The following is a 10224-nucleotide window of genomic DNA, read 5'->3' on the forward strand; positions in this document are numbered from 1 at the left end:
TTCCAGTTAACCCTTATCCATTTCTGGAGATCTTTACTTTCACTAGTTGGAGAGAAGAAACACTGGACTTAAGCACCAGAATTACTCAGTAATGAAACAAGGGTTTGCTTTATGACCAAAAAAAGCTAGACTGGAAAAAATGTATCCTCTGTGGAACTGACTCAGTGTGATGGAAAGTGGCAGACGATACTATTGATAGTATTGTTCTTCTCAGGTCATCCCCTGACAGGCTTCTTCAGTGCTGCAGTACAAATTACAGGAATTGGACACAGCCAGACTCACAATCCACATTTTAGCAGCAATAACAAGGTTCAAAGGTGGATTACACGTATGTTGATTATGGGAAGAAGGAAATTGATTCATTATTAGAGAACGGAGCATTTTATCCAAGCTCTGTTACCAGGAATATTCAGAAATGTATTGTTGCAATGTCCCCCTCAGAACCCATGTCACTCACCTATCGTGGAAGAGGAAGTGAATGAGCTCAGACTGTACCTCATGCACACACGTCCTGTCCCCCATGCACGTCCTGCCCTACCCTGGTGGGTACTCCCAGCACCCAGCAGCCATTCAGCCACACCGCTCTGGGGAGATGCCTGGTGGTGGTGCCAGTGCTGCTGGCTGCTCATTCACATGGGCATCCCCCAGCTGGGGCTCGGAACCCCCCTTGACTACAGAGCCCTTCCTCACCTGAACAAATACTCCTGCTGTAGTAAACACAAACCAACAATCAGGATAAATGGCATGGAGGGGATATTAAACAGCAGTAGAAGCGTTGGCAAAGAATTCAACATCACCAAAGGAAAATATAATTTAATATCACTGAGCTTAATTAGCTCAGGAAAATATCCCAGAATAGCCCTTATTTAGTAGTTCAAATTATTGGGAAAAGCAGCAGGAAGCATGCTGGAGAGAAGGGGAAATCCTGCTGCTATACCATGAGAAGTTGAACGCAATTTCTATTTTTACTCTAGGCTGCACTGTGCCACTCGCTCCTACTGACAAAAACCACACACCTTCAGTTAGTATCAAGATCACATTGAGCAGTAAACCTGCACACAGTCTAGCTTTGGTAAATCACAAAATGAAAACACTCACATGGTAAATACTCCAATTCAGTTTCCTAAGTCTGTTTAATATAGATGGATATTTAAACTTCTATCTGACAAATCTCAATTTTAGATTGTTTATACTTCCTTTGGAAAAAGCTATATTTATAACAGCTTTTTATAGAGCATAGTCAATGAAACTAATGTACAGTACTTTTAGTGAACTTATATCTAAAAGGACACCACTTTAATATTTTAAGAGCAGGAGAAATACACGCAGGTTGAGAGAAATGAAAAAGAAATGTTTGACGAGCAAAAGAGGGAAGATGTGAGATGGGAGTGTCTGCAGTGAACCCCAGAGCAAAAGGCTAGAGGGGGCTGAAAGAGACTATCAACCCTGTATGGTCAAAACAGGGGCAAGAATGAAGTAAGAAAGAAGGTGCAGAAAAAATTAAAGTCCACAGATAAGGAAGAAGTGTCTTACAGCAACGCAGCCATTGTAAAGCCCTTACCTCTAATTTACTTTGGCATCTTTACTAGAATTGGTCTGATCTGAGATGGGATGAAATCCTATATTGATTAAAGAACATTTAGTAAAATGTCCCATCTATGAACCATGCAGGGATTCGTTTTCTACCTATATTTTAGTATAAATATTGTATTATTTTATTATTCTAAAAATGTGCTTTATTTGTTTTAGTATAAAAGAAAAATGTACACTGCAGTGTCCTGGAAGAGGATTGACAAAAGAATTCTGTCACTGGGGCCCAAACTTAAAAAGGCATAGGCACTTGAACTGCCTTAAACTTCAGCTGGGTATTAGGTAAGTGACATATAAAAGATTTTGGTGGAGAAAATATATCAGAGTGTAGTTAAATGGAGTTTCTGGAATGCTATATTGGGTTGCTGTGAACTCTATCAGAAGAAATGTTTATACCTGTTAGCAGGATTTTAAAGCACAAATTCACCCAGCAGCCTGCTGAGGTTAACTCAGTGGCATCTGCTGAACATGTTGTCCAATTAAGCAAGACACTGCCAAGAATTATAGAGCTGCAAAACATTTTCTTCTCCTTTTAGACATTTCTCTTTTCAAGAACCAACCTTCAAAATTGTGTGTGGAGAGGGGGTTTTCCAGCTCTAAGCATAAAAGACATTTTGACACAAGTTTGATCACATGCTAGAGGCAACATGTGGCTCCAAATCCAGTTCCTAAAGTGCTGCTAGGGAGAGCAGAACACAGCAGAGCTTGTGAGCAAGAGCAAACCGTGAATGGCTGCACAGCAGCTGTGGGCTGGCTCAGCTCCTGGCCTCCTGCAGTGCCCACTGCTTCAAGGAGTCACCTGCTGGGGCTGCAGGGACTGCAACACTGCCTGCAGCCCTTCAGCTGCCACCAGGACCAGCAGCAATAAACACAGGCTGCAGCTGCTTGCTGCAGGGACACGCAGCTTGTGTGGTCAGAGGAATCCTGTGTGTGACAGCAGTGTCTTCAGAGACAAGGTGCTAAGGACCAGTGTTTCAGGCTAAAACTAATGACACCAGCAAACAACCCACTGTTTATAAAGCTTATACTCTTTTGTTGATATTATGTTGATATATGGAAAGCAGGCTTTAGACCTCCCACAGTGAAGATCAAAGTTGTTTTGAAAGGGTTCACATATCCAGGATCTTAAGTCTTACCCTCAAGCCAAACCACTCCTTTAATAACAAGACTGTCAGCTGGCAAAGAGTAGGTCAGAGATTTGGATGTGGGTGAACAGAGAAAGACTTCAGCACAAACTTGTCATTCGTGTGGGACACTTTTTTCTCTCCATCTTCCTGCTCTCAGCTTTGTCTCTTAACAGCTTTGAATCTCTTACCTTCGGCTTATTCCAGGCTCAACACAGCAATAGACCACAATCCCCGCTGTGCCCTGGGGGGAAAAATAGCAAGGAAACAGGAAGCCATCTGAATTGCCTCAAAGATAAAAAGTATATCAAAAGTCTGTCAACATTAAAAATACATTAAGTTCTTGTCTTCTAAGTCTTTGAATTTGAGTCTTATGAGCTTTACGAGGTGACAATTCAGATAGACAATTGTGCAGGAACCAAGAGTCGAAGGACAAACTGTGCTAAAATGTCTGCCACTACTAATGAATTTCCACACTAACTTTTGATCTAATCAAGCCTAGTTTTAAACTGCTAACATTACTCGGTCAAAGCAGTTATACCAGAATATGCCCCTCTATGAAGTTGACTCTCCATTCCAGTAGGAATTACCTTAATTACCTTAAGGCACCTCCAACTCAGTTCATTTCTAATCATCTGATGCTGCTGGACTCCATTATAACCCTACAATCATGAACAAGGACTTCTGCTTTTAGAGAGATAATGGTCTCTATTCTAGTACAAGAGGTAGAAACCAAAAGGAGTTATAGCTTCATACTTCTTGTAAACACTCCTCTTATGCAAGCATGCTTCTGCCTGAGAGCATCTTTTTCCTTTTAACTTTTCGTACCAATTTGTTTAAACTACAAAGCAAGGGCTTTATACTTGCAGAATTAAAGATAGATACAATCTTTAGAAAAAAACCCACATTTATTTTCCCACATCCTGGGCAGCTGCAAGATCCTTTGCATGTTATTAATGACCTTTCTATATACTTCAGACTCAATCACTCTGGGAGAATACTTTGTTTTAACTGCTTATCTGAACCCCAAATTTTTCTTAATGCTTCTTACTCCTGTGTTCCCCTCCTAACTGTGTCAGACACTGTCATTCAAAGAACATTTTCTTCACTGCCTGCAGGGCTGTGTATCTGCATCAGTGTGGAATGGATATTTTTCTTAATGATTTATGGTATCAGCTCAAAGCTATTTTCACATTTACAACAGCATTCCATACATCCTCTTTCAAAGAGATCCAGGAACAAAAAAAGCACAGGATTGCCACCAGCTGTCCTAGTGGGATAGATCTTGCAGGACCTAAGTGCCTTTGAGGCACATGAAGCAGGGTCTGACTACAGGAAACACAGATTGCTCCCACGTTACACAGAGCTCAGCTGATGTTAACAAGAATTTCAACCAAATGAGCACATTCTGTGCAGGCAACAGCAGCTCACTAGATATTAGAGCACTCTGAACAGATAAGGTAAAAGATACCATATGCACTGTGTGCTAAATGATTTCGCCAAATGTCTTGCAGGAAAATGTTGATGTATTCTATTCCAGGAATGTTTCCTGGGAAAAACAGCTGTTGATGCAGGACAGAAGATTTCAAGGCTGCCTCCATATGCCAGCTGCAGTTTTTCAAGTAGCACCGAGTTATATAATTTAACTTATAGTCATAGTTAGGGTATGTTTTGACATAATTAAATGGGAAAGAGGAAAGGCATCTATCAGTATGAGCAGAGTATATTACACAAGCAGGACTAACTACTGAGGTTTAAAACTGGACCCACAAGCTCAAATATAACTGTAGAAAGGACTAACAGACAAAGCCTGTCCTGATGTCCACTCCCAAATGATATAATGGGAAACTCAGTCACTTTGCTACCTCAAATTTAGGCAGTCCTTGCTGGTTTCAGACTGTGTCCTCTTCTTTCATATGTATTTTTAGTGCTTGTAACTGTCAAAAATCTGAGGATATAGAAAACATCTTTTGCATCAGCTTCTCCTTTAGCTCTGATACAAAGAACTGCTAGTCAACTGAGCTAGAAATTGTGTTGGTTTTGACTAGTTAGCTGGTATGTGTTTTCAATTTGTGCTGAAAATAGTGTTCATAATTCAGGGATGTTTTTGTTATTGCCAAGCAGTGCTTACACAAAGCCAAGGCCTTTTCTGCTCTTCACCCCAGCCAAGCAGCCAGGAGGCTGTGGGTGTGCAGGAACCTGGGGGGGCACAGCCAGGGCAGCTGACCCCAGCTGACCCACGGGATATCCCAGACCATACGGGTGTTATGCTCAGTGCATAAATCTAGAGAAGAAAAAAGGGGGGGATGTTCAGAATGACAGCATTTTCTTCCCAAGTGACTGGCATGACAGAGCCCTGCTTTCCTGGGATGGCTGAACACCCACCTGCCCGTGGCAAGTGGTGAATGAATCCCTTTGTTTCTGCATGGGGCTTTTGTATTTCCTATTAAACTGTCTTTATCTCAACCCACGGGTTTTCTCACTTTTACTCTTCTAGCTCCCTCTCACTGTGAGAGAGTGAGCGAGGGGCTGTGTGGGGCTCAGCTGCCAACAACAGAACAGAACGATGGGCGGCTTCTCTGTGCTACAATTGCTTTTGTGTCCTTGCTATTCTTGCTTGTTTTTGCTCAGCTGGTGAGGAGGAAGTGAAAGGAGAGAAGATGTAACCAAAGGGGTTTGCATTGAGAAGCTATTCTTTCTCATGCAATTTTTTTTCACACCATCACAGCATAAGATTTTTCCGGCAGCACACTTCGAAAGTTGTAGATCTTGAGGACAACAAGGGTCAAAGGTCCTGCACATCCAACTGACAAGCTGAGAAGTGCTATCCCACAGTACTGCACAACATCAGAACCATCCTGTCTTGTTTTAATGCTGATGCTCTGACAGGTGAAGGCCACTTTCATGCTTGTGGTCCATCATACAAGAGCTAGATAGCACCTTGCTAAAACAGCACAGCACCTACTGACTGTGGGCATCAAACTAAACATCTCTCCTGCCTTCTGGGGAGAAGTCAAAGAACAGGGAGTCCCTGCAGATACCTCCACAGAGGGCAGATGGAGGAAGCTGTCACCATAATGATGACTGAGCAAGGTTGTTCCCTTGGGTACATCCTGTACCAAAAGCCAGAAGTGTTTAAGAAAACACTTAAATAACCGGATATCCTGTTCTTTCATCTGTCATGCATGGAACTGAACATGCAGGGGTTTCTTTTCAAGGACACAGCCAGCACCTCTAACCTACAGAGCCTGGGAATCCAACCTGCAAAGGATGAAGGATGAATTGTCCTTCCCTTTATAAGTCAAGATGTTCCTGTGAGGAAATAATGTATGGTAGAATCAAACCTACCAGACAACTGCAAGGCAAAATATCCCAAAGCTGTGGGATATAAAAATGAAGAATATTAATGTTGTCGGGTAAAAAGCATAGATGAAAATAGCAGAAGAGTTTCAATTATGCTGATGTGCAGTTCAATAATTGTGCAAAAGCAAGCACAGTTGCATCTGGTGAACTCAGATTTGAGATGCAATCAAAAATGGGATAAAGCAGGGAGTGAGACAGAAAATACCATGAGGCAACCTTGATGTGTCTCAATATAACAGAAAATAGAGTAGGCTTGGGGGTGCTCATCATCTGTGAATTGGATCCTAAAAATTGATAGGATTGCATAAAATTTTGCAACTTCATAACTAACTTTGGATCCTGCTGGTCAACAATTTTTTTTGGTCTGGGGGTTTGAATTTTATGGTTTATACTTGAACTTTATGGTTTATACAGTTATTTCTCCTTGACAAAAGCTTGGTTTTGTTTGGGCAATTTGTTAGTTTGCTTTTGAAAACAGACTGAGAATTTTATATCACTAAATATAATGAATCCATAATGAAACTGAGAGAGCTGGTAGTGCTGCCAAAGCCACTGCACCAGGCACATTTTCTGCTGAGCCTTCTGCTCAGCCCTTCACCCATGCCTTGTGCTTTGTCTGAGTTCAGGGGCTCTGTGACCCGCTGATGCTTCCAGCTGTGCTATCCCCACCTTCCCTCCAGGAGACAAGGACAGAGGAGCAGACCCTGGCCTTTGCTGCCTCCACCAGTCACAGGCTGGAGGGCTGTTTTGATGCAGTGAACCTTTCTAGTGCCATCAGGTAGCCAGGATAAAGAAACTGCTCCTTAACAAAGAGGACAGCGTTCAACATCCTCTGCTGCTCTGCTCCCCAGAACAGCAGCACCCCTCTGGAAAGAGAGGGGTTAGCTGCTCTCTGGACAAAGGAGCCCTGGCCTTTAAGAGAGGGGTCTTAAACTCCAGCTCTGATCTCTGAGCCTGCAGATGTTGGACCAGCCTTTGCCAATTAAAGAAATGACACAACTTCCTATTGCATAAGAGTCCAAAGGTTAAAAAAGAAGGCGAAGTAATATAGGATGACAGCACTGCACAAAGCCAAATCCTTCTGTAGCCAAAATAAAACTTTACTGAGTTATAGTCTTCAGTAAAATCACACTAGTATTCCATTTACAGCTTGGTGACTTGCCCAAGTCATTCACTATGTCACTAGCTGACTCAAAGAGAGGGGTTAAACATAAATTTAATTAAATGTACTCATGACCCTGATTGATTTGGACACTAAAGAATCTAGCTGTGTTTCATCTCAACCTAAAGCATAATCTAACACACTTCAGGGCATTTATGCCCACAAAATGCTCATTTCTCTCCACCGACTCCAAAGAGAGCTTGGGGTACACACATCCATGCTGTATGCCAGGGATGGGATACTGCACTTTCACAGCTCCAAAAACTGCACTTTTTGAGAAGGAAAAGAGAAAGAGAGGTGAAAAAAAATATGGGATTAGGAAAAGTGATGCTATTTCCAAGAAGAAAACAAAGAATCAATCCAATTGAAGAAAAAAGCAAAGAAAAAGTAGCCTTAGGAAAACCTGGCCTCTGAAAAACAATGCACTGAGATGAAGAAGAAAAACATGGGTAAGAGAGGCACGTGGTGTACTTCAGTTTTTGTGTTAGAACATGTGATTAACAGGAATTTAAATTTCCTTTCCAGGGAAACTGCTATTGCTAACACTGCTCTCACTTCTATAATGTTTTCTGAGCTCCTGGCAAAGATGTGTCAATGATCCACTCCTTAGGTGGCCCCTCCAGACACTGAAGTTCCCTTGTTTTCCTTGGAAAGCCATTAACAGGTACACCTGGCACACCCCAACATCCCTTCAGGCGGTCTGATCAGCTCCTGGCTTAATGATAACCCGATTGATTCTCAGCCTCTGATCTTTGTATTTTGGGAAGGTGGGAAGAATATTTTGTTTCTACAGGGACTAAAACTGATGCCTGAAATGCCAAATGAATTTTCCTTTTCCTGAAACTCGAGGTCTCCGTGGCGCATTAGTTATAAGGGCACTGGGCACCAGGAGCAGGGCTGGAAATGGGCCACCCTGAGAGGGAAGATGCCTGCTGAGGCACCAGCACAGCTCTTAGAGCTCTGCAAGGAAATCTTCCCTGCATGCTGCTGGAACAGTGCCAGCAGAACATGGCACGAGTGACTGAGGGGCCTCCCGCTGCTGGCACTGCCAAAGGATGCTGCTCCAATAATTAGCTGGAAGCAGTTTAACCCCTGGCCTGTAGCACTCTGCTGTGGGTGTCTGCTCAGGCACACATTACCTTCACTGATCATGTGCACAGGCAGGCTTAAGCGAGGCAGAGGATTTTGTAAACCTCCTGCCCCTTTCCAAGCTTGTTTCCTGTGTGTATCCTGCTCTCTGCATCCCGGGGCACTCCTGCTTTCAAAATATTGCTCATTTAGTGTTTACAATGTCAGTTATCTCTTAATTCCTACCTTGTTTTTTTTTTTTTTTTAATTTAATTTAATTGAGTAAGGAAATAAGTGAAAAAAGAAGAGTGCTGCGCAGACAGCCCTTGAAACTGCTGTGCATGAACTCATCTGATGGAGCTTTGTAGCTGTTCCAACAGCTGTTCAGGTGATTAGGATGCAAAAAAATGTACCACAAATCAACACTCTTATGGTGTGACAGCACATGCACACTCTAACCCTATCTCATGCCTTTTCTCTCCAGAGGAGGGCAAAGCCTTGGCAACCTCTAGCACAGTTATGACACATGTAAATGATTTTATGAATGCTATTTATAAAAGGCTCATCACAGTCTCTGTGTCCTTAAATCACAAATTAAGGGTGGGGATGTTATTTCGTTAGAAGACAAATCACATGTTCTAACATGAAGGCAGTTTTAAAAAAGAAACCACCCTACAGCAGTTGGACCAGCTGATTAGATATTTTGCTCTTGAGTTTATAGGCTTGCCCCAGACAAGAAGCTGCTGAGCAGAACTGAGCCCATGCCAAGTCATTGTTATGCCTGGACAAACACAGAATTCTTCTCCCTGCTCGTGATATAACATATCCTTGCAAAAACATAGCTGCTTTGAAAGTCCCTTCTCACACAAGAGAAAATCCTGAAAAAGCTGGAATCTCTATCATCAGGGCATCAAGCCTGTTTCATTCACATGACAGGAGATCTGTGCCTGTGTTGGGGGGTGGGGAATGATGAAGCCTCCTCTCTCCCCTACAAGAGAGATTTCTTTAGCCAACTGGTAAAACATGCTTTGAAACTTAAGAGTTGGTTTTTTTTTTTTTAGACAAAGTCATTCATGCTCACACCACCTGAATTTAAGCTGATGCTGTTTTCGTTCTTGTGGATGAGGTTTGGAGCACATAAATATGCTTGCTAAAAATAAGGAAGAGGCCACAGTCTTTTGAGACTGAGTATCACAGAAGACTATTAGTGTATTGTTCCTACTGTTATTTGTGGTCACTGAGTATTATCAGCCTCTTGGTTAGAATCTTCATTTGTTGGGCTTGGATCCATTACAAAGGCATAAAATAAAGGCATAAAATATGGAGTCGGATTTTTAATTTGAAATAGGAGAAGGGAGTTTTTGGTCTTTTCTGCAACTGCCACAAAGGAACCATTCTCTGCAGACTGCAGCCAAAGCACAGGGAAACCAGGACCATCCCATGCCCTGCCCCAGACACTGCACTTGGGCAGGAATTGTGACCGGCAGTCGAGGCCAGTGCTTTCCTTGCTCAGAAGAGGTGCCAACAGGGCTCAAAGCCTTGAGCCAGTGAGAAAAACAGAGAGTATGTTGTTAGTGTGGAGATCCATAAGAGCACAACAGTAAGATGAAGAAAAATGATTCATAGCATTATTTGTACACCCCTCAACATGAAAACTTTAACTTGTCAAGTGTGGAGGAAGTGAAGCCTCAGTAATCCTGGAAACCCTTGATTCACTGTTTCTGGGGAAGGGGTCACTTTCAGCCTCACAACGTGAAGGAAAAAGGCTCCATCCCAACCTTCCCTTCTTCTTCCCACACCTCTATTTCTCCATCCTCAAACCTGATGTTCAGCTCTGCCAGGTATGCTGCTGTCAGACTTGTCCTTGAATGACTCCAGTAAACTGAAGCAGATCAGAGCAGGGATAAATCTAACTTG

Source organism: Pyrgilauda ruficollis, unplaced genomic scaffold, assembly GCF_017590135.1.
Source record: "Pyrgilauda ruficollis isolate IOZ18807 unplaced genomic scaffold, ASM1759013v1 scaffold16, whole genome shotgun sequence".
NCBI lineage: Eukaryota > Metazoa > Chordata > Aves > Passeriformes > Passeridae > Pyrgilauda > Pyrgilauda ruficollis.